The sequence below is a fragment of the Myotis lucifugus genome, unplaced genomic scaffold (assembly GCF_000147115.1).
Source record: "Myotis lucifugus unplaced genomic scaffold, Myoluc2.0 scaffold_16, whole genome shotgun sequence".
In the NCBI taxonomy this organism is placed as follows: Eukaryota; Metazoa; Chordata; class Mammalia; order Chiroptera; family Vespertilionidae; genus Myotis; species Myotis lucifugus.
In genome coordinates this window covers 9,557,566-9,582,041 of record NW_005871064.1, presented here as the reverse complement: position 1 = coordinate 9,582,041, position 24,476 = coordinate 9,557,566, and positions in this window count along the sequence as shown.

The following is a 24,476-nucleotide window of genomic DNA, read 5'->3' as shown; positions in this document are numbered from 1 at the left end:
TTTATGTCCATTAATGATCTTATCAATCTTCTTTTTCTTTCATTTTGTAGAATTTGCATTTTAGCCTGGTAGGCTTCTCCTTATGAACTGCTGTTCTTTTTAGAAAAGGCCATGGATACAACTGAGTAAGCCAATATTTTGATTGTGTAGGAGACAATTTCTAGAGGTTTTCCTTTCATATATTGCAGGTTTCTGCTACAGAATCTGAATTTGCTCCTGCCTATGTTGGCTTTCCAAATAGAAAATGTGATAAAAAAAAAGAAGTGCCCAGCAGGCATGGCTCAGTGGTTGAGTGTTGACCCATGAACCAGGAGGTCACAGTTCAATTCTGTCAGGGCACATGCCCAGGTTGCAGTTTAATCCCCAGTGGGGGGCATGCAGGAGGCAGTGATCAATGATCTCTCTCTCTCCCTCTCCCTTTCTCTCTGAAATCAATAAAAAATATTTTTTTAAAAAAAGAAGGAATTGGAAATGTACCCATTAATCCAGGTCCTTCTGATATTCCCCCTGACTGCCCTCAACCCCCTCCCCCTCTGTGACACATGATTTTCTATTTGTGAAGAACCCTATTCTTCATGCTAAAATGTGTATACATAAAGGCTTAATCTGTTCTAAGAATTTCTGACTTCCACTGGAAATAATAACTGTGGGGTGGGGGGGACACAGTGTCCTGAATGACTGAAAAACCAGTTAGAGTAAAGAAAAGCAGTGAGTACACAGCCCTCTCATTTTCTCAATGAGCCTTGGCCCTGTGAGGGCTGAAGGTTGAGGTGACTTTTTGTCTATATATAGATGATTTTTATTTCACAATCTAAAGCTTGCCATGCCCTAAGTTGAGGTCTGGGCAATTTTTTCCTGTTGTCAACATTTTAAAGGAAAGTGGGCCCAGAGAGGTTAACTAACTTTATCAAAGTCACACAGCTAATAGTAGATTTGAGGGAAAGCATCAGGTGCATAGCATGCTCTTTCTGAGAACACCACACTGTCTTTCTTAAGATACATTTGTTTGCTGATAAACTTAATGAAAACCTGGTGATCTGAAGATTCTTCAACAGCTCTGAAGAACCCCCCTTTTTGCCAGAAATAACATTTAAGTTCTATCCTGAATCTTAAAATAGCAGCATGATTCAATTAATGCTTACCCACGTGTCATTTGTCAACTTGAACTTCATTGCAATAGATTTTTAGCTCCTCCTAATGCTGTCCTTAATTGTACTAACTCATGTAATTTTCTCCTTTTCTGCCTTCTTTTGTTCAATATTGTTTCTACTTCCCAATATACTGCCCTGCATGCTGTGGGTCTTTTCTCAAGCCTTGTCTCCCAGGTGGTACCAGCCATGTTTTATTCATTGTTCTCCAATGTCATCCAGCATAAAACTAGGCCCACAGGAAGTGTTTACGCAGTAGCCTAGTCTAGGGTACAATGCTAAAATAGCACGTTTCTCTGGAGACTACTTACAGAAAAATTAAAATTTAATTAATTACCTAATAGTACCTACTTTTCTCTTAAGTTGGTTCAAAATAGCTTTCGTTTACCTCTTTGTGTTTCATCCCTTCCATAGGCAATTTTTCATAGATATTAAGATGTCTTGTTCAGCAAACATTTCACAAGGGTTTCCTATGTGCTGGGCACGATGCCATTGTTCTGGGAAAAATAAATGAATAAGATACAGTCTCGCTTGCAAACACTCACTGTCTGATGAGCAAAACAGACATGTATGTAAATGATCTCAGTCAAATTTGGGAAGTGCTCCAATAAAGTTATGCACTGGAGGAGAAGAGATCAACTAATTTACCTTGAGAGAGTGTCAGGCTCTCTAGCTTATTCTTTTCAGAATAAAATCCAGCAAAAGAGCCCAATCCCAATGTATCAATAAAACCATAGTTCTCTGGAGACAGGGATATATTGAACAAACCTCACCTAATCCTGTCAATGGTGCTATCTGGGATTCTAAGGGCACGGGGACCTCAAAAGAACACCAGTAGACCATGACCAGCAGCCTAAGAAATAATGAACATTTTTACAATGATGAAAAAATAATTCCCTTTCCTGTGTCCTTCTAAATTTACTTTGACTAGCTATTGAACAGGCGTTTCAAAGATTCAATCCATCACAACATATTAAGTGCTGCTCAGCTCCCGCCACTTCGGCTGCCCGGCTGTGGACCGTCTCTTTCTGTTTGCATCTTGCCCATCCACTGTGCATATAAAACTAAGTGTCTCCATTTCTGATCTCAGAGTGTACCATGCCATACAACTGAGATTTCAAGAACAAATATCAACAGTGGCTAAGCCAAACATATCTTGTCAAGAGAGTGCCACTGCAGTGTAAAGATTGATTTGTCGAGGGAGGTCTTGCATATAAGTAGATGTGAAGGCAAGGACTGAGGTTAACAAGTTTCCACTGTGGGAGTTTATTTATAACAAAATAACAAAAGGACAGTTCTGCCTCTGCCAGTTACTTTTCATCTCTTCCTGGATCCACGGCTGTAGCAGCTGTATTCATCACTGGAAATCAGCCCTTCCAGTGCAAATCCTAGGCAGAACGAACAATTGCCCTCAAGACCTACATTTTCATATTGGTTAGGATCATTTCATGCCAGTTAGTACTGTTTGGGGCTGCTCTCTGTGCCTAGCTCAGTGCATACGATGTACAGAAGGAGCAAAAGGGATGAGAAGACTGCACTTTGCATGTGAGGTGCTCACAGAGGCCAGACCCACAGACATTACACAGGAGAAGGTGTGATCAAGAGTTAGTTGCATATATTCCAAGCACTGAGTATTGGGCATCAGAGAAGGAGACATCATTTTGGCTTGGAGTAGTCAGGCGTGGCTCAACAGATGAGGTGGTTGAGTTGGTACTTAAGAAGGAGTAGATTGAGAGCAGATTGTGGTCAGTTACATGGTTACACGTAGATGGTAACATGTGTCTCATCATCTTCAATCTTGGTAAACTGACAGAATCAGGGCCTGGACCAGATGTCTGGATGCATAGACAAAGTAGGCAGACATGCAGGTGGTTTTATTTGAGTACCTACCCACTCAACAAATATGTATTGCAGGCCCTAGGAGCTAGGGACCTAATAATGTAAAAGATTCAATGTCTACCCAAAAGCAGTTCACAACTTAGTGGAGAATAGAGATAGTAACAAGCACATAGACAATTATAAGAAGGCATACACATTATTGTAATGTCATGAGAGCACAGAAGAGGAACATATAAATTGGACTTGGATGTAAGGTAAGGCTTTCCACAGAAGTTGATATCTGAACTGAGGGAATGTGGGGTGTAGGAGATGGGCTACACTGACTCAATACTTCTGTCTTCTACAGGCCAAAAAAAAAAAAGCCAATTCTGCAATTAAACACACTTTTTCTTACTTACACACTATTCTCAACAAGCTCTTCTTCTAAAGCTGCTCTCCCCAAAAATGGTATCAGGTCATGGCCATGACTAGAATAAACCAAAGTACAGATAGTAGTTGGCCTATTCTATTCAAGAAAAGGACTTCAGTGTGTACCACAAGAGACTTTCAAGGCCTTAGAGTAAAATCTGTAGCCAGTTCATGGCCAGTTAACTCAGAATATCAAAATAATTGTTTGGATAGCACCATGAGTAGATAATTTTACACTATTCCCCAGGGGGAAAAAAAGGGGAGGTGCACCTAACCCTGGGAAAAGGCTGTTCCCTAACCTTGGCCCCAAACTAATCTTATGCATCTAAAGACTGATGATGTCAATCATGGCCAATCAATTCTTTAAAATGTGTCCTTGGACGTGAGGGGAATGAGGAACATCTGTGGACAGCATCACTTTAAATTGTACAATGGAAGAGACCAAGCTAAGTTATAAATTGTTGTGAAATTGCACTTCAAGCAGTGAATTTTAGGGATGCCCCCCCCCCAGCCCAAATTTTTCATAATCTGGAATGTAACATAGTTGCCTTTAAATTCTGCTTCCTCTGAAGAACCAACTTATGACCCTTGCTCTTCCACCAACTTCACCTTCCTCAACTCTACTTTGCATTATTACACCTGGCCACCCTAAGAGTAGATCTTGTTTCTTCTCCTGACTTAATTAAGCACCCAAAATTCCAGCCCTACTGAAGTTCTGCCCACCTGGAATCTTGTGTTGTCTTCTGGACTAGCAATATCACGCTTTAATATCTAATATTCTTTGTTTAGAATGACCACCATTAATGACTTGGCAAGGTGACGAGTTAATTATTAAAACAAGCATGGTTTAGAATGATTTTTCTTAAAATTTTCAGTGTTTACTAGCACCAAGCTTTTAAACTACACTGTGTATGAGAGAGGGCTCATGATGAAGCCAAGAATGGATGTATGGGAAGCATGCAAGTGAAACTGAGCACAGAAAGTTAGAGAAGAGAAGAGAATTTTCTTAAAGTACATATTATACAAACTCATATAATAATTTAATATAGTATATTAAATTCTTTTGATCAGTCTCCATTGTGGAAATATCTATTATACATAAATAACATTTCCCCAAAACGTATAGAATTGTGTTAAAACTAAATCCTTAATTTACCAGAATTTTAAAAATAGTTTAATGGGTTTGATGATTATATTGCTAAAATGTTTTATTTTTCTGATTTCTTAAACAGAGTACACAAAATATTTTTCAAAATTATTATTGTTCTATACTTCACACAGTTTGCAATTTGCTTCTAGAATTAATGACCCCAGCGTTGTGCTTTTGGAATTCTTGTGAAAATTTCTAAAAATTTCTCTTGTATTACTCTGAGGCTCTCAGCAGGACCTTCTGCTTTGAGTGATTTCATGGAACTGTCTTTTCCTTTCAGTCTGATGATTTCAGTGTGCTTTGGGATTGGAGAGTTAAATGTTACCTTTCTAAGATTTGGTCATAAAGTAAGTGCCAGTGGGTCATGATGACCTAAGCTAGGAGTTAAGATTTGATATCTGATTTCAGCAATTGCTATCTAACAAAATGAGTCACTTTTTAATTCCAAATTTTTATTTCTGCTCTTAGCATTTCAGGTTGCCATAAGATTGATATCAATGTTATAACATGAAGCTTTATTGATTTAGAAGAGATGCTAAATTATTAAAATCTAGGGCCAGAAGGAACCTAAGTCTTAAAGGAATCACCCATCTGCTTGGAGTTCAGTTACCCTCAGAATATAAAATGAAGATGAAACAGAAACCAACAGGCAACCTACTTCATTGATTTACTGACAGAGTGGTGGTGAAAAGTATAGAGAATAAAGTTTTAAGTTGCTCTTTCAAATTATATCCATTTTCCATGCTGAAGCTTGTAGACTGGTGAGAGAGATTAGCTTTGCCAATGGGGCCATTTGGACTATACTTATCTTTCAAAGGCTCTGAAAATGAATGTTCAAACAGAAACAATGCCAAATAAGAGAATGCTGTCTAAGTCTGTATTTGGTTGTACAGGTATTAGACTAGAGCAAATTTTGAACTAGTTTTATCTCAACCAAAGCAGGTGAAAGACATCACGTTCTCCATTTATGAATTTTTGTAGTGTAGGTTTTCAGTTTTGAGGTCACTAGTACACAATGAGATCTCAGCCCCCAAAAAAGAGTTCAGTTTGAGTTGAGAATACTACACTTAGTCCTGCCCATAAACACCATACTCTAGAAGTCATCACAAATTCCCCAAAAAGAAAGGTGGAGGAAAAAAAGAGAGAGGGGACATAGCTTTTGGTATTTGGAATCACATTCCCTTTGTTTTTAGACTAAGTGCTCTTCTTTTATTCCTACCTTACATTTTGAAAAAACAACAACAACAACAACAAAAAACATTATACAAACATACAATACTTCCCCTGCACAAGACACTCAGCATCCTTCCCTCATAGGGCTGACAATTTAGCTTATTCCCTTTGCATTATGTCATTGAAATTCTGCCTTCAGCCTAGTGGAACCTTACAAGAGATTTTCACAAAGAATTCCACAAGAAAGGGGGAATACAAGTAGATCATTGTCACTGAATTTGATGCTTTCTTTTTACCACTTATCTATCATCTGCCTTTACTGACAAGCTATTTTGGGGAAAGGGGCATAGGAGCAGATGAATTCACTTTCCTTCTTTCAGAGCACTCAAAATCTCATTTAGGACATAATATTCATCCACACAAAATAGACCACGAACCAAAGGAAAAGTTTCCATGTGACCTTATTACCTGGTTGATTAGACCCCAGTATTTTTCTTTTTATTATTCACTCATATATTCATCCATTCAGCCATTCAATGAACATGAATTGAACACCCATTAAAGGTAAGGCACTTAAATGTGCAATATGTTTTAAGTGAAAGGAAGCAGGTCAAGGACAGCACTGGAAAGCCTCCATAGACTCCATAAACTACTGCCAGACATTTCAGAACAAAAGGCTTGACCTGTATCACTTGCCCCAGGAGGCCCTAATGTCCAATGGGCTAAGTCCATTACATTTGGTTTGGGTTAGCAGTTTTCTTCATCTGCTCCCTCACCACACAGCACCTCCTCCTCTCTACCATTCACATAAAACATATACGGAATCTCTCACCAAGAAACGCATAATCGGGTAATTCCTGATCTTGTTCCTAGATCTTGTAGTCATTAATAGTTTCTGATGGGCTTGTGGGAACCTGTATTTTCATCTTGGGGCATCTCTTAATATATAAAAAAAATTCTAGAAATGCTTAGGAGAGAAGGAACAATGTGTGTTAGTTTTGTGATATTTTTTCTTAGCCTGTTATTTTTTACAACCAAAATAAAATGAAGTCTGAGCAAAGTTTATACTGATTTTTTTTCCAAATGGTACTATCACCCGAATGCATCCTAATCTTTCTGTCATAACTGGACATGAAGAAGTCAACAATCATGCATTGTTGCTAACTTCTAGTTGCCTGTAAACTGGGGAGCATGTGTTTTTACTAAACTTTACCCATCAAGATTACCTGCCTTCAAAAAATCACATTTCAGCTCATTATAATGGCCTATTGAAGTTTCTTTCTCTTGCTCCATTCATACTGCAAAGCTAATTACATTCACATATTTGCCATCTAGTTTTGCTTTCAGCTTCACCAACTGTAACTATGAGAAGAAATGGAAACTCTTGACTATTATTTTTTTTATCTTAGTGAAGGTCCTACTCAAATCATGTTTCCCATGTATAGCTCCTCTACTGAATTCTGTTTCTGAAGAATGTTTTAACTTACATTCTCTTCTATTAAAGGAGTTATGATAACCTGCCTTTTTCTTGATCTAGTAAGTCCCAGCACATTCCAACTGCATAGGTGTAATTTCATTGAAACATGAATTTCCTTGGAATTGAGTCTTTTTTAAGGAGTGGAGTCATTGGCATGGGGTGGAGATGGCAGTTTATTCTGGGGTGTAAAATAATTGATGATTAACTTGAAAGTTCTATCATCTTTGAACTCTATTTCACAACAACATTTGTCACAGTCCATTGTTTTAGTGGATTTTTACAGTGCTTATATTCTGTTCTAAAGGTATTTTTCCCTGAAGGCAGGGTCTGGGTTTTATGTGTTAGCATGTTCCCCACCCCCCACCCCCACATTAATCAAATTGCCTTAGTTATGGTATAGGTGCTTAACAAATGTGCACTGAATGAATCCTCTATCATTACCTCACTTGCTGTCCCAAATTGGAATGTCTAAGGAGATCAAGCCCTGTCAGGTGAATGAATCAAGCTTGAACTATATTTATTTTTCAAATGCAAATTACATGTTCTGGTTGAGAGACACAGGCTTATTAGTAATGATGTTGGGGCATGTGCCTTGTGACTGAAGGGAGGGTGGGGTTCTTTACAATTTTCAGGAATGCCTCAGTTAACCAGGACATAATGAGCCATAATCTATAATTAGAATTTGTTTCTAACTTGTGGAGAAAGAGACAAATGACAGAAATCTTGCTCATAATGAGGAGTTAATAAAATAAGAGGTCATGAAATTAAACAAAGTCACCTTAGTAAGGAGCAGTTTAAGACCAACTTCATCTCCCACATGATATTCATCTGCTTTTCCTGCTCTGGACACAAAGATCACATTTGTAATTTTAATTAATATAGAAAACAATACTTGAGCAAGTTATTTATGACTGAAATGTTTGAAACCCAGATAACATCCTGCGGGTCTCTAGAAGTATAAATTACAATATTCTTTTAAAAAAATATATTTTATTGATTTTTTACAGAGAGGAAGTGAGAGGGATAGAGAGTTTGAAACATCGATGAGAGAGAAACATCAATCAGCTGCCTCCTGCATACCCCCTACTGGGGATGTGCCCGCAACCAAGGTACATGCCCTTGACCAGAATTGAACCTGGGACCCCTCAGTTCGCAGGCTGATGCTCTATCCACTGAGCCAAACTGGTTAAGGCTAAACTGCAATATTCTTGAGAGGAGCTCCAAGACCTTAGGAAAAACAAAACAATTAACAAAATATTACTTAATGAATAAATGCATGATGCCAGGTGTGGGCAGCAGAAGACGTGCTTTACCATGTACTAGTGCTCCTTCCCCTGGACCAGAAGTGAGGGACTTGTTGACAACCTTTCCACCTTTTTAGGAAGACTGGAGAAGTAATTACGGTGGACCCTTAAACAACATGGGTTTGAACTGCGAGGGTCCACTTATACTTGGATTTTTCCCCAATAAAAACAATTGGCCCTTTGGCCCTTGCTTGTGCGAATTTAATCAACCAAGGATCAAAAACAGTATTATCACAATCAGCCCTAGCCAGTTTATCTTAGTGAATAGAGTGTCAGCCTGCAGACCAAAAGATCCCATGTTCTATTCCAGTCAAGGACATGTAGCTCAGTTGCAGTCTCCTCCCTAACCCAGGCTCTGGTCGGGGCTCATACAGGAGGCAACCAATCAATGTATTTCTCTCACATTGATACTTCACTCTGTATTTCCCTCTCTCTTCCACTCTCTCTAAAAAGCAATGGAAAAATATCCTCTAGTGAGGATTAAAAAACAAAAAACAAACAAAACAAAAAACACAGTATTATCACAATCACAACCATGGATTCTCAACCTCAGATCCAAAATATTGTTTTTGATAAGTCATTGGTTGAGTCCACAGATGCGAAGGTCAACTGTAGATTCAAAAGTTATATGTAGGTTTTTGACTGTTGGTGGTTCAGTACCCTTAACTCTCCTCTCCCCCTCGTTCAAGTGTCGATTCTACTGTTCTTGTCTGTTTCTTCTCACTGGCCACTCTTCATGGAAAGGGTTGCCAGCAATTAGATTGGTCAGAGACATGTGCTTGCTGGGACTTGTTGACAGTAGCACACATGTTGTACCTTGACTCTCAATTGGTCATCAGGGCAGTGGTCTTTCATATGCTTTTTTCTCCCTTTTAGGAGGTTCTCCTCCCCAGCTTTAGCTTCCCCATTCCTAATTCATAGATAAAGAGGGATATGAATTCCTGTGAACTCATTTGACCCCAGTTAATTGTTAATGGAATATGATGCCCTATTTGGGTCCTCAAACCATAGCCATTTCTTTCAACACAATTTACCAGGAACTGTTTATTAGTTACTATTTCCAAATGATTAATAAAACTTATGTTTTTAGTTCTTGTTTTGGCTAATGATTCTTTTGTCTATTCTCTCCATACATTAGAAGTTGGGGAAGGAAGTATTATGTAATTGCCATCTCCAATTTCTAACCTTAGATATAGTCAAATCTGAATTAATCATTATCTTAACTATTTTTTTGTACTAGGCTTCTAAAGAGGTGGTACTTTAAGAAAAACTAAAAGAGTTTGTTTTTAAATTTTAGAATTAGTCCATATTTAGTTTAATTTCTCACCTTTCTGAGCTGAGGTCAAAGAGGAGTTTTGGTGGTTTGATGGTAAAAGAGAAGGAAGAAAATTCTATACTTACCTTAAAAAGTAAGAGAGCAAATTCATAAAATGCAATAGAACATTTGAATAGTGTTGCGGGTCTAAATGAAGTGTGTGGTTTTATATTTAGATTTAAGAAGTTGATATGGAATACTACTCAGTATTTAAAAAAGGACATTTTACCCTTTGTGACAGCATGGATGGACCTGGAGAGCATTATGCTAAGTAAGTAAGCCAGTCAAAGAAATACAAGTACCATCTTACTTCATTCTTATGTGAAATCTAATGAACAAAATAAACTAGCAAAATAGAAATAGACTCATAGATAGAGAACAGAATGACAGCTATCACAGGGGAGGGGGATTGTAGGGCTGGATGAAAAGGTGAAGGGGTTAAGCAAAACCAAAACCAGAACCAAAAACAGCTCATAGACCCAGACAACAGATAACAGTATGGTGATTACCAATTGGGAAAGGTGGGTAAGGGGGGTAGAAGAGGGTAAGGGGCATAAATGGTGACTTGGGGTAATGAACACACAATACAATATACAGATGATGTATTAAGAATTGTCTACCTGAAACCTATTTCTAACCAATATCACCCAAATAAATTCAATAACAAAAGTTACTATGAATCTTAACAGTGATTATATGACACTTTCACCCTTCCTCCTCCTCTTTCTTGAAGCTAAAAACCACTCCTCTGCATTCTGCCTCTCTCCTATGGTTATGTATCGTGTGTATATATATTGTCAATACATACATATGTAGCCTTAACCAAATATTGCTTAGTTTGCCTGGCTTTGAGCTTTAAAACATATTGAATGTGTTCTTCTGTGACTTCACTTCGTTCCATATTATATTTATTAGCTACATCCATAGTGTTGCTTGGAGATGTAATTCATTTATTTCCACTTATTGTATAGCTTTTGTTCTGCTATTACAAAAATGTTGTATGGCTGTTCTCATGCATAACTCTTGGTATATGTGTGCAATTTCTCTGAGTTACTCGCCTAAGAATGAAATTGTTTGCTCATAGAGTAGACACAAGTTTAAAGATAATGCCAAGTTGTTTCCCAAATTGGTGGTAGAAATTTATACTCCCTCCAGCAATGGTTTCTAGAACAATTTCAGTTGCTTAGATACAGGCACTAACTGGGCAGAGGGATAGATTTAGCCAGATTGAGGGATTGCTCAATGAATATGATAAAAGGGGGAAGGGAATCAAGATTTTATCAAAGGAGTGATTAAAACAAGCTTCATGGAAATTAAGCTGGCTTGAGTATGAAGTTTAAGGATCTGAATGAGAGATGTGTGATACAGGAATAATATAAAATGTATGAATTAGAGGTTTCTTCAGCTGCACGGCAGAGAGGTAGGTAGTGAAGGTTAGTTGCAGCCTTGGGCCGAGAACCAAAATCTTTAGGAAATTTTAAAAGAGAAGCTTTAGACTTCAGACAAAGGAAGACCAGATTATGTATATAGAATTGGGAAGAAGAAGCAAAAACTTCTCTCTGTATCTATCCTGCTACATAGTTTTGTTTTTTATTCAGAAACTGTTCTGAGGAAGTACAAAAAACAGTGGAATCTAATGAGTTAAACTTTGCATTCAGGTACATTTGAATAGTTTTGACCTGAGTGAAAGGGTGTCATTAGCAGTATAAGCCCATTAAGAATATTTAGTTGAACTACATACGTGAAATAAGAACAACAACATCAAAACAAAAACAGAGAGCATTTAAGTAGCTTGAGGAAAGTCACTCAGCTCACAAGTTCAAAAATAAAAGTGCAAAAACTGGGTCCATCAACTCTAGTACTGAAGGTACTATAAGGTTTTGTGTCTGAAGTGGTGATTCTTTCGCATTTTTGGCATGGACTTTTTTGGGATTTAAAGGAAACCATGGTCTCTCTCTTGAGAAAAAGCATAGACTTCCATAATCACTGCAATTGGCATATCATTTCAGGGAGTTCAGAGCCTCTGAAACTACCACTGGGTGCACCACAAGGGTATTGTATAAGTTGTATCCCAGAGGGAGAGACCAAGGCTGGGGATCAAGGTGGGCACCGAAGTTCTGCTGATCCTCCACTCACTAGGATGGATGCTGGTAAACAACTGTATTCAAAGATACAGAAAGGTACTTTTTCCTAATTTATCTGCCCACAAAATATACTTTCTTGTAATTCCCAAAAAGATGTGTTAGGGGCAAACCCAGGTTAGATCTCTTATTATAAATGGTCTCAGTGATTTATTTAATCATTCCATATTTTAACTTCTTTTTCAATAGGTTTGGCCATTGGGTTATTAGAAAATTAACATAGATAAGCAGCCTCCTATCCACTGTATCATTCCCCTTGGCTGTGTTTGCTAGTACCTGCAGAGCATGGATGATACTTGCATCTTCACCAGCCCACAGCTATGTTATTGTACACTAAGGTACTCAAACAATATTTGATGCTTGTTTGATTACTGATTGGTAGATGAAGTAAGTCTAAAATAAGTTTTAAATATAACTGATTGCTTAACAGAGTCTCAAAGTATCAATATTTTGCATTTTATTTAAACTCTCCTTTGGAGGTGAGGTAGACACAGCCCCAGGCTGAAAAGAAGGAACTATACCCAGCTCCTCTGTTGCATCTGACCCATTCTTGCTGCTGAGGTGAGGGGGGGCAGGGATTAGAAAACAGTAATTTGGAAACTAGAGAGGATTGTGGCCAGCATGTAGTGCATGTAAGATTATGCCATTGAAGAGAACCAGAAAGGTCGAATTCCATTTCTACCAGACACTTAAATACACTCTTAAACAGGGAGTTTTCTCTAAATTGAAAGTGATGGAAGCAGAATCGGAGATATTCAGGGAGATAAATGAGTGGGAGAGATTTATTGATGAAGCATGTGTAGAACTAAATGTGGAAGTTAAAACAGCAGAAAATGAGGTCCAGGAGAGGAAATTGAGGGAAGAGGCAGCATGTGTCAGGGGAGTAGGAGCTGTGGGGAACATAAAGTAAAGGCAGAACTGTGGTAAGAGTCATAGCATGGAGGGTGAGTTAGAACCCGAGGGATTTAAAAAAAACCACTCCTCTGGCATTAGGGACATGTACCTGGATCTTGACATCAGTAGTCAGATATGGATCTCATAAATTACCCCTGGGGAAATATAAATCTATGTAAGCCTTTATCTCATTTTTGTCAACTCTAATTTCTAAATATTTGTGTATCCAATGAGTGCCCAAATAAATGAGTAGGTACAAGAATGGTCTGTCTGCAGGTCATGTGGAAGTGAGCCTCAGGGTGCAGAGTTAACTGTAAGACTTGCTCCGTGCTCATTCTCAGAGAGTTAAAACAAGTCTGAGATTATAACAACAATAAGAGAGGGAGATCAATTACATAAGAATATACTCTAACCCTTTTGCATTTTACAATTTAGTTTTTATTCAAAACATCTTTGGCTCCATTGGCTCAATGGAACTCATACCTAGTGAGGGAAGTGGGGCCTGGAGGTCTGGAACATAGAGGAACATGTGGACCAAGCTCTGCATCAGATGGGTGCATGGCCCACTCTGCTGCATAATTTTTGTTTCAATGATCTATTTCTGTGTAATAAGTCATTCAGAAAGTTCATGGCTTAGAAAATATGAACTCACCTATGTGGTTGCAATCAGGTGAGAGGTAGGATAGTAGGCAGGTACAAGATGACTCCTCTCACATTTCTGGGGCTTTGTCAACAGGCTTTTATTTCCATGAGTCTCTTATTATTCAGTGATTCAGGCTTGGCCTTTTCACAGGGAGGCAGCATCACTCCAAGAAAGGAAGCTGTAGCTGCTTACATCCCAGATTCCAAAACTCACACAACTACATTCCACCCCATTTGACTGGACAAAGTAAGTTCCAAGGCCAGGCCAGGGCAAGGGCTGGGTAAATGGACTCTACCTCCAATGGAAAGTGACAAAACACGGTGGCCAGAATTTTCAGTCTACCACAATTGTCACCTAAGGTCTGTGACCTACTGTTTATGGGCTTTGAAAATATAAATACAGTAAGTCCATGCTTACTGTCGTCGAGAGGTTCTTGGAACTGTGGCGAAATGATGTATAATGAAACCAATTTTACCCAAACAGTGTTTTGGGTCCTTGGTTGAGAAACTGCATTTGGGAATACAAAAATATTGTTTCTGTCTGTGGTTGTTTGAATCCATGGATGTGAAACCCTTGGATAGAAAGGGTGACTATATTTGTTTGAAAAAATCCGGTACAGTGCAAGCCAGTTTGGATCAGTGGACAGAGCATCTTCCCATGGACTGAAGGGTCCTGGGTTGATTCTGGTCAAAGGCAGGTTTGATCCCCAGCCCTGTGGGCACATGCAGGAGGCATCCAATTCATGTGTGTCTCTCACATTGATGTTTCTCTCTCTTCTTTCTATCTCTCTCCCTCCCTTCTACTATCTCTAAAAATGAATGGAAAAATAACCTTTGGTGAGGACTAACAACAACAAAATCTGGTACAACTGGACCCACAGATTTCAAACCTTGTGTTGTTCAAGGGCCAACTCTATATTTGACATATCTGACATACAGTAGGTTCTCAATAGTTACTTATTGAGAAAATTGATTGACTTGATTACTTTAAAAAGCATGTGGAATACTCTTCTATCATTTAGTAAATGTTGAACACAAGTTAGTTACTATTTTTAAATATAAAAGAGTGTCCATGTTACCTGTTTCAAATATTCTCTTCCTTCATCTTTTATGCATGCTGTTTTATATGACTTTTATAATTTACCATGATTCTCATGTGCAGTGCAAAACTGATGCATGATCCCTGCCCTCAGGGAGTATAAACTGCACAGAGGTGACAATGAATGTGCACTTGAGAAGATAAGAAGTGTTTGCTTCCTGTCAAATCATCAGATTCAGTGGAAAGCTCTGCATATGACCTACACATGGTACCGTTTTGAATGATGGAAAATATTTTACAGAGGAAGTAGAACCTGTGAAGGCCCTGGAGAGATTCAGAAGAGAAGGTAGGCAAATTGGGGACAGCATGAGTTAAGGCATAGCTGTGGGAATGAACAGGGAGTTTTGTGGGGAATGTAAGGGGGCTGTATAGCATAGAGGCATTAGATAGGCAAAAGTAAGGGGCAAAATTGGAGACGTAGACTCATTTCTACTTGTGGCATTAGATGCCAGGAGCTTCTAAAGGTTTTGAGGAAGACAGTGTCATTATGAAAGGTCTTTGGCAAGACCAATTCAAGTGTTTTCCTGAAGGTGGGAGCCAAGCTGACTGTATCAGGCACAGATTCCTAATTACTCTGAGTAAATAGTCTGGCTTGAGGAAGTGATCTGGACTCACGACTATAAGTAGTTATCTCCTCCCTTACTCCCTGTCTTTATTTACATACCCAGATCGCAGCTAGAGCTTCGCTGCAGTCCAATCTCTGCCAGGAACACCTTCCCAGTTTATGAGTCCAACCCTGATCTACATCTTGTTCCAGTTCCCAATTAAAAGGGCAGTTATACAACTAGATGTCTTAGCTAGGTGTGAAATACTGTGAGATTTATAGTAATTAATGATTATTATGACAGGTATGAGTTATTAATGACATTAGAAATAACAGGATAATGTCATCATTACATCTTTATAACAGTGTGAGGGGGCATGAAAAAATAGCAATTGCTGTAATGATAACTTCTATAATAGGGAGATAGAGGCATTTCTGATAAGAGATCAGCAAAGAAAGAAAAACTGGAAAGTGCCTGAAAAGATGTATGAATGTGAAAAGTTGTTAGCAAAGGTAAAAGGAAAAACAATAGTACCATCCTAGAGTAAGATTACTGCATCCTCTGAAAGTATTGTCTCTAATCAACAAAGCTGCCAGGACTCTAGTGGGCAAGTGATGGCAGTCCAGGCTTCCCTCTTGATTGTTTTATTCTATTGCTGTATAGTATACCATTATACAGATGTACGGACTAATTAGCTGTTCTGTCATTCAAGGGCATCTCTAGTGATTTCCCTATTCCTTTCTTAGTCTTTCTTTTTTCTCCTCTCTTTATTCTATCTTGCTAGAGTCATTAATTTTACCATTTTATACAAAGAACCCGCTTTTGATTTCACTGATTTCCTGTACTGTTTATAAAGTTTTTAAAATTTATTTTGAAATATGTTACATTTTCCTGCTTTTGGGAGCATGTCTAATAAATTTTAAGTGCTTTCATTATGATTTTTTAGATTGTTAAAAATGTTAGATGTATGGAATTTGTTCTTTTATAAAAATACTAGAGGCCCAGTGCACAAATTCATGCACAGGTGGGGTCTGGCTGGCCCACCCCAATGGGGGCTGATAGGGCTGGGCTGGCCAGGGGGATGGGCTTCAGGAGGTTGGGGAGCAATCGAGGCCCTGATCAGGCCGGTTGGCCACCACTGCAGTGTGTGTCATAGCGACCAGTTGTTCTGGTCATTTCGTCGTTCCGGGCACTTGAATATATATACATACATTCGCTTTTTATTTGAGGATAGTTAAATGAAATATTATCGTTTCCTTTTTTTTCCCTTTTGAATCATGCTTTGTTAGGCTAGGTCAAGAGTAACCTTTGAGTTCTGCCCCACTGCTGAGGTATGGCCCTCCTGATTAGCCCTCTACTAAATGGCTCACATTATGATTCTCTTCTCTAGTTAAATAGTTTGTGGGGGAAACTCAACAATCTCTGGTCTATGATTTCTGGGATCGAGTCAACTTACATGACTTATTGCATGCCTCACCACAGTCAGCAACAGCTCTTGTGGAAATGTGGATTTCTGAAGTTACTTTTCTCCATAGTTTCCTGTGTTTTGGGATTTGGCCCTGCAACTTCTGGTAGCCTCTGACTCCCTGAACCTCAGTCCCTGTCTCAGCTCAGTGAGATAGCATGTCCTGCTTGGAAGTCATCCCCCATGCCAGTGTGGAATGTTCCTCCCAGAACAGGGTTTGACATAAAAGCACAAATGTAGATAAATATATCATTTGTCAAAATATTCAAAGGTTATAAATCAAGCTAACAAAATGTTAAATAAGATAAATTCTATCAACTTAACAAAAAGAGCTAAATAAAAATATGAAAGGTCAGTTTCAAACTTGGAATTGTCAGACTCATTAAATTTTTATCCTAGCCTGCTCTTTTGTCCTCACTCATGTATGTTGAGCAATTTCTTGCATAGGTCTGTCTAAACTCTGTAAGCAAGCCTATGGATGTACACCACTGGTCTTGTCTGTTCTCATGGATGCAGTGGTCCTATGGTGATTATAAATAAAAGTTAGGCTTTTACTTTTTTTTCACTGTATATATGGTTTAAAAGTTTTGCATGAAGAGTGTTTTTTATTTCTTGTGAAATTATATGTATGCATACATATATGCACATGCGTAAAAACCTTCTCCACAAGTGTAAATTATGAAATTCTTTTGAATGCATAACGAAAACTACTTCATTTTTCTCTCTTCAGTAGAAGACCATTTAGTAAACTTAATCTAAACTAATGTAAATTGTTTACATATGTATATCGCTTCTCGGCCTTTTGGCTAAGATCAAGTGTAGTACATATGTGTGTGTGTGTGTGTGTGTGTGTGTGAGAGAGAGAGAGAGAGAGAGAGAGAGAGAGAGAGAGAGAGAGAGAGAGAGAAGTGGTGGGGAATTCATATAAGGATATTAATAGACTTTTGAGACTATTTTACTAATATTTGCTCATTAAAATACTGCTCAGTGGGGAAAGTTAAATTTGACATAGACCTGTCCTTGAACCAAATTAAATAAATTCAAATATGTATAGCATCTGATCCTTGATTACAATAGCTACACAATAATGTTGGATTTCTACTTACCCTACTCTCTCACTTTTTCAGGTAGCATATATATTAATGGTAATCTCCTGGAGCAATTTCTCAATTTTTGTAGTCTAGCTTTTTAGTGACTCAAAAGAGACATTTCAGGCCTATTAGGGATTGAGAATGTTGACACAAACTAAACTTGGCAATAGAGCCTCAAATCAGATGGTGTTTGTTTTGACTTTCTTTGCTTCTGCTCTAAGTTAGTGTTATTCAGAAAAATAGGTATGAAAACCAGACTATTAAATTCAGAGACTGTGACCTGTGTAAACAAAAACAAAAAAAGAAACAAACCAACCAAACAAACAAACAAACAAAAAAAAGCAAAATGGGAATCATGGCTAAAGATAATTTATCATAAAAGAGCTAAACTTCAATTATTTAGCTCCCACCTGATGTCTATAGAAATAGGAATTAGGTTGGAATGGAAGGATTTTAAATATATTTTTATTGATTTCAGAGAGGAAGGGAGAGTGAGAGAGAGGTAGAAACATCAATGATGAAAGAGAATTATTGGTTGGCTGCCTCCTACATGCCCCCTACTTGGGATAGAGCCAGTGACCTGGGCATGTGCCCTGACCGGGAATCGAACCACGGCCTCCTGGTTCATAGGTCGATGCGCAACCACAGAGTCACGTGGGCTGGAATGGAAGGATTTGATATAGCCGCAGGATCCCCATTCCACCTTCCTCCTGGTGGACCTGGTCTGATATTCCTATAGCCCTAGGTCTCCAGATAAATTTCAAGAGATTTTCTAATATGGTAACAAAACAGTGCTGTGCATTTTTCTCAGGGACACCCTACAGATATACCTCTTCCTGGGTTGGATTGAACGTGGGTCTTTCCCAAGGTACAGGAGCAGCAACTTTGTGTTTTTGCAGTTCTGTGGGGCTGATGACTCTCAACCTTTGATCCCCCACCTTCTCTGTGCTGATCAATGTCTGTGCCCCTTGAATGTCAGGGCTTCTGCAGACAGCCCCGATTAAGGTCTCCATGTCAGAGGCTGTTACCCGCTGCAGAGCTCCTAATACCATTAGCAAGAAAATGAAAGAAGCTTCCAAACAACCTTCAGATCGATGCTAACGTTATAACTTCCAACAGCTGCTGCTCAGCTTCCTTATTTGTTAGGACCTCCTCCTGTGTGGAACTTTCTTGACACAAGTCTAATTCTTGACACAAGTCTAATTCTGTCTAATTCTGACAAAGATCTTTCTAGCAAGCTGTTTTGTATCCAGGCCTGGGCAAAGCATAGAATAGGGAGGGCCCTTTCCCTCAAGGTAATAAACATCTAAGGTGGAAAGAGAGAAATCACAAAGCATTTACAGGATTGTGCATGGCCAAGGTGATTTCCATAATAACATGTAAGTTCGGAAGGTGGTCTGAGGAGGAATATTCACACTGGTACTGCTGGAAAAAGGAGTGTGAGGAAAAGGGGTAGAGAGGAAGTTTCTTCTCCATGGCATAATAGCCTGTGGAACACAGGATTGTTATTTCTTGGGCCTATGATACAAAATACAGCAATTTTTATGGCATTGATTTCCAGCTCCTTTTTTATCAAGACTCAGCACAGAAATAACATAAAAACTCCCAAGGAGCAATTCTGATTCTACTTGAGGGTGCTTCAATTTCTTGCACTGAAAGGAGGAAGGAGAAAGGGGTAAAAGATTTCTGATGGTTATTTCCTTTGTTTTACGAAAAACAGAGTAATGGAAATGTGGCCTTCTTCCACCTGCTCATGAAGTTCTAAAAAAGAATCTCTTCTGCATTGATATAAAAAAATAATATGCAGGGATTTCAGCCATTGAGTAGCGCCTCTTTACACAAACAGGCAATGGTTCTGGAATTCTGTCTGACAAAACTTCTCTTGAGGATCAGCCTTGACTAATGCTTTCAAGGTCTTTGGACCCTGAGAAAACTTCTTGGAGAAAAGTCAAATTACAGAGCAGCTCATTCAAAACACTCAACAATCTGGGCCATACTTGCCCAATCTTCTCTTATTTCTCTATTGTATTCACATCTTTTATTACTGACACACTCATCTCCAAAGTTTCTTTTGTACACACCAAGGCCTTTATATACTCACTATTTCCCTATATTGAAGGCTCTTTCTTAATATTTTATCATCTCTACACCTACCCCTTTATTCATAGGCCAGTTCAACCTAAACTTGCTCTAACAAGACTTTGCTGGCAACTCCCACATACACTGCACTGTAATTTCTCTGAAATTCTGCATCCCTGACTTTCTGGACCATTTATTTGGTACTTATCTAGTACCTTCTGGCATTTCTTTTGTGGCTTGCACCCATATTTAATTTTCTATGTACAAATATCCTTCCACTTATGTTAACCTAGTTTCTCTTATTAGAACATAATTTTCGTGTATGGAACATTTATTTTTGTCCTATGTAAACATATTACACTGCTCCATCAGTCTTTATTGAATTAAAAATAGTATAAGAAACTTACAGGCAAACTTTTGCTAAAATAAAGGAATTCCTCAGGAAACATAAGTTTTACATTTCCTGCTTCTTTTAGATAACCTAGTCTACTTCAGGTATAATTTTTCTGGAATTTATGCAAGTTTTTTTAAATGTCTTACAGGACCTGCTACTCATATGCTTTGCTTCCTATAGTTGACTACTGTGTTTCAACCTTATGTTTTTTCCCCAATTCACGTGATCTCTTAGTTTTAGAGTTCTGCTCCTAGACCTCCATTATTCTCTAACTCTACTTATCACTCAAGTGATTTAAACCAGTCTCATGTCTTTAAGTACAATCTCTACACTATTGACTTTTAGCTACATGTCTCCAATACAGACTTCATCTGTGAACTACACATCTGAAAATGGATATTGAGTAAACAGCAGAAATTTAACATGTTCAAAATTGATTCCAGCTCAACCACCTGCATAATCTACTTCTTTTTAGTCTTCCAAATATCATACTTATTTCACTTGCTCATACACAAATTTCTGAAAGCATTAAAAAAATAAATGTTTGATTATTGGAGATATAAAACATATATAAACAGAATAATATAATGAGTCCCCTTCTATCAATCCCTCAGTTTCAATGACTATTAATGTTTTGTCCTTATCCTATATAATAAAAGAGAAACATGTAAATTGACCGTCCCTTTGCTATGCTCACCAGCCAATGAGGGTGAATATGCAAATTAACCTGACAAAGATGGTGGGTTAATTTGCATACACAGGTGCACCCGGGCAGAGAGCAGAAGCGGGAGAGCTGGCAGCTTGGGGGGACATGGCTCCCTCGGTCGCCAGGCAGAGAGCAGAGAAGGAGAGTGTCTAGGAAAAATTAAAGGGAAGATATCCTAAAACTTTCAGGAAATCTCCACCAATGAAGCAAAGAAAAAAAAATGCCTCTATTATTCTGTGAGCAACAAACCAAACTGGGTTGGGGGTCTCAGACAATTCATTCATATGATTGCAAAGATATACAGAAACTCCCGGATTGGAGAGGGCTCCCCTGAGGGCTCCCAGATTGGAGAGGGAGCAGGTCGGGCTGAGGGACCCCCGCCCCCCCTCCCTGTGCACAAATCTTCATGCACTGGGCCCCTAGGTTTAACTTTCCACACTCCCCACTTTATTACTTTTCTACTTTTATTTTCTAGGTAAAATAGATGTACATGAAATGCAAAATTTTTAAGTGTACAATTATTGATGAATAGATACATCTGTGTAAACATCACAACAATCTAGATTAACATTATCAACACAGAAAGCTCCATCTTGTTTTTTAAAAATTAATCCCTTACATCACCTAAAGGCCACCACTAATCTGAGATTCATCCATAATTTTGCCTCTATCAGTTCATTCTTTTAATTTCTGAATATTTGTTGTATAAATATACCACAATTTTTCTTTATAAATTCTATCAATAGATATTTGTATTGTTTAGAATGTTTGGAAAATATGAACTAATTTTCTATGAACAATCTTGTAGTCTTAGGGGATCATTTGTTTTTATTTACCTTGGCAAAATAAGAGCAGAAAAACTAGATTATAGGTAGGTATATGTTTAACTTCATAAATGCCTTTCATAATTTTTTATAAACTTGTTGAACAATTTTATACTCCATAAATAATATATGACCATTTAAGTTATTCCATGTCTGTGTCAACTTTTATCATCATCAATTGTATAATTTTAGCCATTCTAGTGGGTATTTTCTAGCATCTCATTGTGGCTTTAATGTATATTTCCATAATGAGCATTTTTCATGTATTTATTAGACATTACGATACATTTTCTTCATAATATCTGGTCAAATCCTTTGCCCTTTTTAAAGATTTGGTAGTTTGTCATTTTAAAGTTGAGTTTGATATATTGTTTACATGTACTGTATGCAAGTTCTTTGTCAGATAAATATTTTCTCCCAGAATGTGGTTTGCATATTCATCTTCTTAACATGATAAGAAGCCTTTGGATAAGTAGCTTTAATTAAGATAAACTTCTTAATTTTTTTTCCATTTGTGGTTATTGCTTCCTGGATCCTATATAGGAAATCTTTCCCTACCTTCAGCACACAAAAATTCTCTTTTGTTTTTTCTTTCGAATGCTTTATAAAAGTTTTTAACTCCTATGTGTAGGTCTTTTTTTATGTTTTGAGTTAGAGATTAAGGTTTGTTTGTTTGTTTTTCTTTCATGTGTATAGTCACTTGTTGCAAGACCCTTTGATTTTCCTTTTCCCTGTAAATTGCTTTGAAAACTTGATTAAACATCATTTGTATAGTTATGCCAGTTTCATACTGTCTTACACACTTTAACTTTCTAATAACTCTTGATGTCAGGTACATTAAGTGCTCAAATACATTTTTTCTTTATCAAAATTATATAGCAATCCTATCTCTTTCATATTTCCATATAAAGTGAAGAATTATTCTGTAAGCTTCTGTACAAAATCTGATGGGATTAGGATTAAAACTGCTTTGAATATGTAGACCAATTTGAGGAAATTTGACATCATAAAGCATAAAGTCTTAAACCATGGCCTTTCATTCTATGAACATGATATAGCTTTTCATTTATTTAGATACTAGAGGCCCAGTGCACTAAATTGCTTATGGAATAGGGTCCCTAGGCCTAGCCTGCGATCAGGGCCATTTTCTGCCTGCTCGCCAGCCCCCAGTCCTGCCCTACTGCCACTCACCCGGGTTCTGGTTCTCGATGGATCGCTGTTCCATCGAGAGCCTGTGGGGCGGGGGGGAAGGACCTAGAGGTTTGCCTTCCACCTGCTTGCCAGTCCCCAGTCCCACCCCGCCACCACCCACCCTGATTTTCCGTGGTTCCCCGTTGGCCATCCAGCAATCGGAGCCTGTGAGCCGGGGGGAAGGACCAAGAGGTCTGCCTTCTGCCCTCTCGCCAGTCCCCACTCCCCCGCCACCACTGCCACCCACCCTAGTTCCCTGTGGTTTCCTGTTGCCCATCCAGCAATCGGAGCCTGCATTATGGGCGGAGGGCCCGAGAGGTGGTCAATGCACCTCATAGCGACTGGTTGTTCCGGTTGTTACACCGTTATGGTTGCTGGTCTTTTATTATATAGGATTTCATTTCTATCATCAATTTGTTGTAGTTTTCAATATACAGGCTTTAAACAGTGTTTATTAAAGTTTGTTTAAGTATATTTATGCCAATATAAATTAAATTTTTATCTTAAATCTCAACTGCTGCTGCTAGTACATAAAAATGTAATTGACATTTGCATATTAATTCTGTAACCTGAAATCCTGCAATACACTAGTTCTAATATTTTTATTGCTCCCTTAATATTTTCTTTTTAAAAACTGTATGGAATCTGTATTTAAAACAGTTTACATCCCCCTTTGCAAATTTTACAACTTTTACTTATGTTTCTTTCTTGCCTGATTATATTAGCCAATAATGCTGAATGGAAGGGGTGAAAATAAAAAGCACAGCTTTATTCTTGATATTATGGAAAAATAATTAACTATTTTATTATTAAGCCTGCATGATTTTGTAGTTGCCCTTCAGTAGTTTTAAAAAGTTCTCAAAATCTACTTGGCATATCTATATATATAAAAAGCCACAGGCTGTAATGCCATCACGACCATAATGACCTAATAACCGATCACTATGACACCCACTGTGGCCAGCGAACTGGTCTGATCTGGGCCAGATTGCCCCCAACACACAGATCAGGGAAGGGCCAGCTGGCCAACTGCCTTGGCTGGCAGAAATTCGGGGTCCGGGGACCATGGAGTTGCTCAGTCTCAGTCTTGGGCAGCTGCATGGGCAAAGCTCTCCTTTGGCGGAAGTGGACCCGGGATCTGGGTGCTGGAGTCAGGGATAGGGTGGGGAGGCTTTCCTAGTGGCCAAAGCAGTCCCTGTGGGCGGTGCACAGCACCTGGGCATCTGGCCCTGGTCAGAACAGAAGCAGGAATAGAGCCAGGAGGAGCGAGGCTCTTACCCTGCCCGCTGGGCCCAGCAGCACCAGCAGGTGGGCCATGATGTGCAGTGAGGCACTGGGCCACAGACAGGAGGGGAAGCGAGCCAGGAAGGCAAGGCCCCACGCCAGACAGAGCTCTGAGTGGTGTGGGCGGGGCTGGAGCTGGAAACTCTGAAGGGGTGGACGGGGCTGCAGCCAAGCGCCTTTTTGGCCTTGGCCTTGGAATTCAGAGGTCAGCCCCACTTCAAGAGAGAGGACGTGGTGGAAAGTGTCAAGGCCACAGGAGGGATAGAAAATGTTGTGGCTATCTTCAGGAAACACAGCTGCCATGGTC